The following is a 9,296-nucleotide window of genomic DNA, read 5'->3' as shown; positions in this document are numbered from 1 at the left end:
GGCTCAGACATTTCCCTTCAGCGGCTGTCAGCCCCTTCCGCAGCCCCCACGCCGGGACGAGGCGTGACACCGCCCCGCGCCCATTCCCTGCGGAACTGTCGCGCCTCACCCCTTTGGCACAGTCACTACCGGGACCCCTTGTGCCCCTCCTCCAGCCCACCAGCGCGCTCTCAGGTCTCCCCGAGGAGGACGGACGGGCTCAAGCCGCCGTGAATCAATACGGCAACAACCACGGTCGGCGCCAAAAGCGAAACTGGCCCGTACGGGGATCGAACCCGCGACCTTGGCGTTATTAGCACCACGCTCTAACCAACTGAGCTAACCGGCCCGCACTGTAAGGCCGTTTCGGAAAGTTCACTATCCGCCTTTGCCGCAATGCAATTGCGTCGGAGCAACAATAGCTAGCTATCAAATCATGTGCACTTTCTAGGGTCTTGATGACTAGCTCTGTTTTCTGCAACACGCCACCCTGGATTAGGCTGAATTTATTTCGACATTCAACAACAAGACCAAGCTTAGAATACGAGGGAAACAAAAGGGCAGAAAAAGAAAACGCTCCAAAACAAGGTGCAGGATGAGGCCTGAACACCCTCCTGATCAATGGATCGAACAAGGCTTGCAGGTGCCAGAATAGCAGTGTTCCTTTTATGTGCTTCTGGCACACAAACCATTCAGCCTGCTTTTCTGTATTAAAAAAAAAAAAAAAAAAAAAAAAAAAAAAAAAAAAAAAAAAAAAAAGCCACCTAATTTTTTGGTCAGTTCCCTCGCAGAGAGCAAGGGAAAGAGGATGAAGGGGAAAAAAAATAAAATCAGTCATCTCTGGTTTTTCTGCCCAGAGTATCACTAGAAGTAGCTCAAGGCAGCACTGTATTGCCCTCTTATTCAGAGCTGTCCACCATGATTTTGTAGTAAAATCCAGTCCAATTGTATGCCCTTAGGCTCTGTCCTATTTCCTCCCAGCTTGAGTAAGCATCTGTGTTTTTCCTCCAACCTTAATCACTTATATCCCATATACCTGCTCCCATTATTCCAAAACCTCCTTCTACACACAGAGCTGGCATCCTTCCTTTTTAGCAGAGCCTGTTTGGACTCTGCAGTTCTCCACATGCAAGCAGGAGATTTTGTGATTAGGCACTGACAGACAACATAACAGTTGTGAGATCAATGCTGCCCCCACGAAGACAAACTATTCTGATTGAACAGTAAACGCTAGTTTCCCTCCAGCGTGCAGGATCCATTCCCAGAAGCAAAGAAGGAAACGAGGCTGGAATGACAAACAGTTACCAGGCTATATATAGGGGATATCTGTAACATGATGGAACTGACAGGTTGTACATGCAAAGTGCTGGCAAGCACTTTTCAGCACCACTAGGGTTAGTGAATTACACTCAAATGCTTTAATAAACAGAAGCGTAGCTCTAAGGGCTTTGCTAACTCAGAGCCTCAGCCAGACATCTCCACAGCTTCAGACTTTAATGGCACATCTAAAAGACCTGCCATAATACACCCCTCACAACCTCAGTATAACAGAGTCTTTTCAAAGACTCTGAAGCATTTATTTTTAAACAGCCGAGGGCTGGCAGCAGGCAAAGCAAAGGAAGAACAGAGCTCAGGTGCTTGAGCTCTGCCTCAGATCTTCTCTTCAGTCACTATCCCCTGCCTTCCGCAAGTTGCCTGACATCCCACCCATTCTGCAATTGTTGCTTGACCTCTTTTATTTCCCTCCTTCACTTCCAAAAAAAAAGAAAACCAACAAAAACTATGCTCAAATTACTGACATTAGCAGCCAGCTGTGCTCTCCACTAAGCACAGCCCCTGCTCAGTCTCCTTGCCAAGCAGCAACTGTATGGACTTTTCCCCCTATGATGCACTCCAGACTATTGCAGAGCCAGCATGTGTTCACAGAATCATCATGTTGCAGCAGGACATCCCATCACAAGCCCCAGCCATATACAGAAATAACACCACCTTCCAAAAGTGACAAGACACTTAGGCAGAAGGCAGAATGCAGAAGGTGTCTCCCATCAGCCATGCTGAGGGGCTGTACTCGCAGGACACATGAAGACCTTTTCATGCAGGCCAATAAGTCACCTAACAGGGTGATCCTCTGTCACTACTCAGCCTAAAATCTGAATCTGAACCAAATTAACAGCAAAGTATAGCTTTCAGCATTCTGCACCCATATCTGCTTGTTTCTCAGCTTTTATCAATCCGGAATTGGCAAGTGGGAGAAAAAAAAAAAAAGAGTCATTAGCTGCCTGAATAAAACGGTATGTGAAACTACTGTTATCAGCCTGAGCACCACCCAGGGATTTATTAAGCTTGCCATTGAAATTTCACTCAAAGCTGTTAATACAAGTTATTTGCATATGTCCGTGCATAAAGCAAAATGGAACAAAGACTCATAATGTCATATTTAATAAGATTGTTGCTGCCTAAAGTAAATGTTTGGTGGTCATTAAATGTTTGTTGAAGTGTAGCATATATACGCATCCTGTATTTAGAGCATTTTAGTAATAGCTACTGTGAGCTTTCAATGAAACAGTCAAAAGAGCCATTCTTGCCCAGCCGTTATCAGTGCTTGGAACTAGAATCCTGCTGGTTCAAGAATTACTTTGAGAAGTGAGACATAACACTCAATGTAACCAAAACAGTAAGTTCCTGGTACAGCAGTGACAGTGTCATGCTTTAAATAAGCACAGCTCACTTCACAGCTTCTGTGCTGTCCAGAAACACATATGCTCCGTCCAAGGGACCCAGGAAAACAGCAACCCTTTCAATCATCAGAAAAGAAAAACAACTGGGGCTAGTTTCCAGACATGCAGCATTTGCATTCCCAGCCTCAAGCCATCTCCAGGCATCAGTCTACCACTTAACACCCCGCATTAAGCCTACAGTTAGCATTACAGGGATCACCACTGAGTTACCTAAATGCCATTTCATGATTAGTGCTGAAATTGTTGGCAGCTTTTCTGTTTTTAAGTAGTGTCTATTTGTTTTGTTCCTGCTTTGAATGGATACAATGGATTAGTTGACATCAGCTTCACATCAGAGTTAAATGATACTCTTTTACACTTTGCAATTGCAGTTTGCAATTTCCCCTATTTTTACTTGATAATAAAGAGGTGTAGATTTAACCCAGACCAAATAAAGTTCATCCCTTTGCATTCTGAAAGCAATTTTGAAGACAGAATTTAAATGTTTCTCCAGAGTGGATAGAAACTGCATCCTACAATATCTTTCTTGCAAATTTGATGACCTTCCAAGAAAAATGCACATTGATAAGTAGCCAGAATATCACGTGATTTTACTAAAACCTGCTTGCAGCTAAGCATTTCGATCAGCTTTTTTTTTTTTTTCCCCCCTCCCAAGCAAAGAGTGCAGGGGAGTCCTACAACTCCTTTCTTCTTCTCCTGTTCAGGAGGAGTTGGTCAATTCATTTTTCAAACTTGACTTGAGGTATGTTTCACAAGGTATTTGTACTGCACTTAGAATCTGTTAAACTTCATGTAATATTCTGACTGTGAGGTCATTTTCCCTCCTTAAAAGAAATTGAGACTTGCATTTGGTCAAGTTGCTGTAACTTTCTTCTTTCTCATATGTTAGTCATTTCCTTCTCCCCCCAGAATACAGAGCTTACATGGAAAATTATTGCAGTAAAAGGAAAATTGGAATACATTAGAGCAAAAACTACCTCCAACTCTGTGAAATTTTGCAAATGGAACTTCTTTCATAAAACGCCAGGCACTCTGCTCCTCCAACTTGCTTAGTAATGCTGCATTTTCATTCAGGTTTGCAACATTTTCCTGTGGAAACGCTAATGTGTGATCAGGCAAAAGTCAATTAGACTTTCCTCAAAACCACTACCATTGGGAATTTGTCAGATTTGTTAAACACGCTGCTTTCTGTTCCTCTCATTTCTTCAGTCTGTGTAGGTACTCTGCTTAGTTTTTTTTTAAACACACCCAGTGTCATTAGGGTTCAATTTGAAAAGAATTAAAGGTGGCTGTAATTTTTATGTGATTAAATTGCACCAATTATTTCTTGAAGCCACAAGCATATAATTTCCTATAAGCACTGAGCAAAAATCAATGTTCCCAGTTCATAAATTATTTATGACTCCATCAGACTGCTGTTTGTTAACAGAAGGACACCATTCTGGACACAAACAAGGATTTCAACTTTCATTCACATAGTTAAGAATTCACACTAAAACCCACCAATACCAGCCTAGAGAACAGAATTTCTCTCCAATTTCTACGCACATGCTTGGTGAAGACAGCTATTTCCAAATAAGAAACACCACTATTTAAAATGTGTCTATATTACTAATATGTTACACAGTACTTGCCACAGTTGACATTTGAATATGCTCTTGAATTTCTTACAGGTTTTAGAAACCGTTTCAAGCAAGACCTAAAATTAGATTTAATGCTTACAAAATTTTCTAATCTGTAGAAGCAGCCTACATCTGACTTCCAAGTGCTTCAAAAGAACAACCACAATATTTTTAGACTTCTGCTAGTCTTGTTAATATCATGCTTTAAACACAGAAGGTGTAGCTGTGCGTACCGTTTATCCACAGATACTTAAGCCTAGCATCTCTTCTCTAGATTCTCTCCGCTTCACAAAGCCTACATCATTGTCAATATTAGGTAATCATGACTCTTTTTACCCTTACAATTCAATTTTGCAATTAGCCTATACATCAGCATTTCCTATTTTAAATTACACAGAGGAATCAGCTAAGTATTCAGACACACACACACTCAAAAAAAAAAAAAAAAAAAAAAAAAGGATTCAGCCAAAGGAAAGTGCTGTCACTCTGTAGTTCGTGTCCTGATACAGGTCTGTCAAATAATTACGTCACTTCAAAGCAGCATTTTGAGGCAAGTTAGAGAGAAAAAACACAATTACATTGGTTATCCCCAGGAGCATAAGGGTCTCATTACCAGAATAGTACCTGGACTTGAAAGCACATCTGGACCAAGTTCTAGCAGGGTCAGCTCCTTTTTCTATCCTCCTGACATAGATAAATTGAACAACACATAGTTTATGCTGTATGTATCCTTTGTGACATGACCTTGAAATGAAAGGTGTCTGCCTAGTCGGAGCAGGCGGGAATGTTGCCATGTCACCTCAAGTAAAAGAAGGTTTGGTCCAACGCTAGCAGGTCAAACATTCGTCTATTCTGTGAAAGCCTACCCTGACCAATTCAAGAGCAATTTTGATTTCACAGTGTTGCATCTAACTCTCTGGTTGATTCCAGGGTTTGAACCTTGCATGCCTAGAGTGGATACAATTCTTTAAGTTACAGAACATTATTTGAAATATTGCTTCTTTCAGTCTGAAGTTATTTCTCTTGAACTTAATTATACCCATGCACATACACTGTTTCATCCAGTCCATCAGCTGCAAACACAGGTAGGTAACATCAGTCTATAACTGCATTTTGCATCCCCATTCTTTGCCCAAAGCTTTCTGTACCCAACCATTTCAAAAAAACATACATTAAAAAAAAAAAAAAAAAAAAAAGTGCCAGATTCTCCACTGGACAATGGGAAAAATGAAACAAGATTTCTTAATAAGGCAGAGAAAAGGAAAGAGAAAGGACTCCTGAGTTTAGTCATTGCACAACAACTGCATACTAAATCACACAAACATGAGAAAGTGAGAATTTACAATTAAACCAGTTTCTATAGTTGACAATAGCAAGATCCAGCATTTTGCCAAGCTGGCTGATTTTGTGAAGGACACTTCATTTGCTGACAACAGAGAGGAGAAAAATAGCATCATCTACTTTTAAACAATCTTCAGCATAAGGAAGAAAAGGGGTTGACTAACTAAAGCTCATATCAGTCTCATGCTTCCTTGAGTTCACTCTTTGTATTGCTTGACTCTGGGAACAGAACTCACAGCCACAACCAAGGAGTTTAGAAGCACAACTTCCATCAGTGCCCTCTGAGCTGCCAAGTCACTTTGCTCATGTTCCAGAGCCACACAGCACAGCAAGACAGGAGCTTGAACCTGCTGTTACCAATGAGATGGTTGTTACTGTATTTGGAGCAGTCTGTTTTCAGGGCATGGTTTTAACAGATATCGGTATTATCAAACCAGCAACCTCTTTGACTTCTGCACATCAAGTAGCATGAGGCAGTGTAGCACAGCTAGAGCACAGACTGAAAGCTTAGCAAGGATTTATGTACAAAGCCAGACTCTGTTGGACAGGATCAATTCAAATAGAGGAAAGGAAAAGAGCAAAAAGCCTTTTAGGCAACACACAAGAAGGATGACCTTTGAGGACCCTGCTGATTACTTACAGGATTTCTTGCCAAGTAATATGGGCTGCATTGCTCCCCAGCCACAGCAGCCAGCAGTATAGATTTCTGCACATTGGTTCTTCCAGCCCCAGGCTTGGCCTCAGTTGCTAAATGTGGTGATGAACTATTTATAAAGAACAAAAACACTGTTTTAAATGGGCTTTTGTTTCTTTTTGCTTGTTTGTTGCTCATTTTCTGTTTGTTTCTTTTTTAAGGAAAAGTCAGTTTTGAGGATAGGAGTAGGTCTGAATTCATTTTGAGGCAATGAAACAGTAAATAAACTGCTTCCATCAATGGTCTTCACCTTTACCACTAGTTCCTCCAGCCTAGAGGAGGATATAAGCTAAAACCTGTTAACTAGATTCTGATCCATCGAAGCAGGCCAGCATACAAATAGAAAGCAGTGATTGATAGAAAGAAGTTAATTTTATGAATCAAGTTCCAAACAAGGAAGGCCTCTCCAGAGGTTTGGAATAGTGTTTTTGAATCTTATTTCTGCCTTCCCCTTCCTCCAAGGCATTAGATTTGGACTGCTCCCAAAGGCAGATTTAAACTCAGCACATCCTGATGCGTATTTTAGAGTTTTATAAAATAATCAATAGAGTACAAAATAAGCTATTTTCCTTGACCTTCACTCAGAAAAGATTTCCATGCAGGATTAAAATCCTTGCCATGACCAAGTTTCTCTATATTCTTGTTCCTGAAATTTTCATTTTCCCCTGAAAAGAATGCCCAGCTCCAAGAGCAAGAGGCTGTCATCTGTCATTGTGTTTCATTAGAGAGCATTCACTCTGCTTAACGTCATCTTTTGCATGCCAAAAGCCAACACTGATCATTTAAGCTTTAGCATTATCTATACCCTGGAAGAGGGTAATACAGAGAGGGAGATTCTGCTTGCAAGTGCCTTTCCCAATACCAGCTCATAGCAGATCCTTTACACACCAACTGAACTTAAAGCAATAGGTATGAGCTGAGCACCTGCTGGTTTCTTCTTCCAGTAGAAATTAATGATATGCAATATCAAAAAAAGAATAAGAGAAAAATAACCCCTTTTCCTCCAAATAATAGTATAAAAATAACTAGTCTTATGCTTTATTCACTAGAGTTGTTTGGAAGTGTTTCACTTAGAAGATTTGAAAGTGATTTGGAGGAGAGAGGTAATAGGAGGGATTTTAAGGCTTCCCAGTACCTAGCAGCATCCCACAGGGACAGCACTAATACTTATTTTGGTAGTGTTTACCCTCCTATTGCCTATATTTTAGCAAAATTCTGTCTTTAAAGCTGAGTTCTACTGCTACTACTACAAAAAAAAAAACAAAACAAAACAAAAAACAAAACAAAACAAAAAAAAACCCTGCTTATTAACAAGAATTCATTCACTACAATTCAGAGAACAATTTGCTATTCACATGCCTGCCAGACATCCTGAGTAGTGCCTGAAAACCCCAGATCCTGTGAATTTTAGCAGAACTTCAGAAAATTTTTTCTAGTCACAATTTGTTTGCTCAAAGTATTTGGGTTTCCCAGCTGGAACTAGGAAAACAAAGAGTGAGAACAACATTTAAACAATACCACACAGCTTAGATGACAAAACAAATAATGTAGCAAAGACCTATTGTGCACTAAACCTTCCATGGTAAGGGCTTCTAATTAAATACATTAAAATAAAAGGCACTAAAAAGGGGCTGTCAACCCAACAAAAATCTGACATTCATCTTAGTGCTCATGAGGAATATAAACACAAGCATGCATTCTGACTCACCAAAGAAAACAATGTAGAGGCACAGTAAAACAGGAAGGGAGCACTTTTAGAGCAGGCTTCCTGTTCTAGGAATTCACAACTTTCACTTAGAGTTGCCCTGGCATGTACTACTGGCTCAATATGGGTAGATTTGTGGGCCAAGAAGCAGCTTTTGAGGTCAGTGCCCACTCTGTAACCATTCCAGGAGCTTTACTTTATGCTTGGTCCAATGTAGCCCTACAGAGCAAGCAACCTTTTGCTTTTGAAGTGTTTTGGGTGCACTTCTGGCATCTTTGCTTAGTTATTTCCTGGAGAAGCATGGTTCCTCTGTTCCAAACTGATTCTCCTACGTAGACAATTAGGAGACACTCCTCGAAGTACTTCTAGGTACCAATCTAAGACACTGGAGTAGATACAGTCACACACATTTTTGTGTCTTCCTTAGCTCAAATACTGAATCAAAGCTTGTTCCCACACCATTAGAATTTTCAGAATTCAGAGGAAGTGAAGCTGGGATTGAAATAATCACCTCCAACAACAGTGTGAAAGATTAAAAAGAAAACTGGGATCAAACTCAAGGACACATACAATGATAAAATGGTAGATACAATAAGACAACAAAGCAGGGTAACAGAGAATACACTACTAGTTTCCTGTATGACCTCTTAAGTAATTAACCTTTCCAGTGTCCCTCATCCCTATCTACAAGGACAGGAGAATGAGTACTGAAAGACTGGGATATACTCAGATACTAATATGAATCACACAGCTACTACTTTAGACTAAGAGCATCAGATTTTGAAGCAGAGAGGTCAACCATATAGTTTCTACCTAAACACACAGTAGAAACACCTTGATCCCATAGGTATACAGCAAATCTTAAAGCTGAGCTTGTGCCTGCTGGCATCCATCTCGCTATTTTTCTGCACTTTTTGCCTAGAAAACTGTTCTAAAAGAACCACCAACAACAACCCAAAATGACCCATCTCTCACTTAAGCTTGTAAGAATTAAAAAAAAAAAAAAAAAAAAAAAAAACCAAACCTCAAAAAAGCATGGTTATATGCTTATGGTACCTGAAGGCTCTTTTATGTACATTAAATTTAACAAGTAGGAATAGCAGCTTTAAAAGGGTAGTATTATCACAGCGAGATTTGAGTTAAAAACAGAGGAAAAAAAAAATAGACATGTTCTGACATTTACAGAAAGCAAAGGGTACAGAGAAAAAATAAAAATC

General features: G+C 40.2%; 1 non-coding gene across 1 annotated transcript; it reads right to left on the bottom strand.

The window, feature by feature from the left end:
• Positions 1-254: 254 nt before the first annotated feature.
• On the bottom strand, positions 255-328 carry TRNAI-AAU. Its single transcript has one exon. It is a non-coding gene; the product is annotated as a tRNA-Ile (tRNA).
• Positions 329-9,296: the final 8,968 nt, after the last annotated feature.

This window comes from Centrocercus urophasianus, unplaced genomic scaffold (genome assembly GCF_019232065.1).
Source record: "Centrocercus urophasianus isolate 14NV4802_14NV808 unplaced genomic scaffold, USGS_Curo_1.0 seq_12, whole genome shotgun sequence".
Classification (NCBI taxonomy): domain Eukaryota; kingdom Metazoa; phylum Chordata; class Aves; order Galliformes; family Phasianidae; genus Centrocercus; species Centrocercus urophasianus.
The sequence above is the reverse complement of the archived record's forward strand: the minus strand, read 5'-3'. Positions and strand labels throughout refer to the sequence as shown.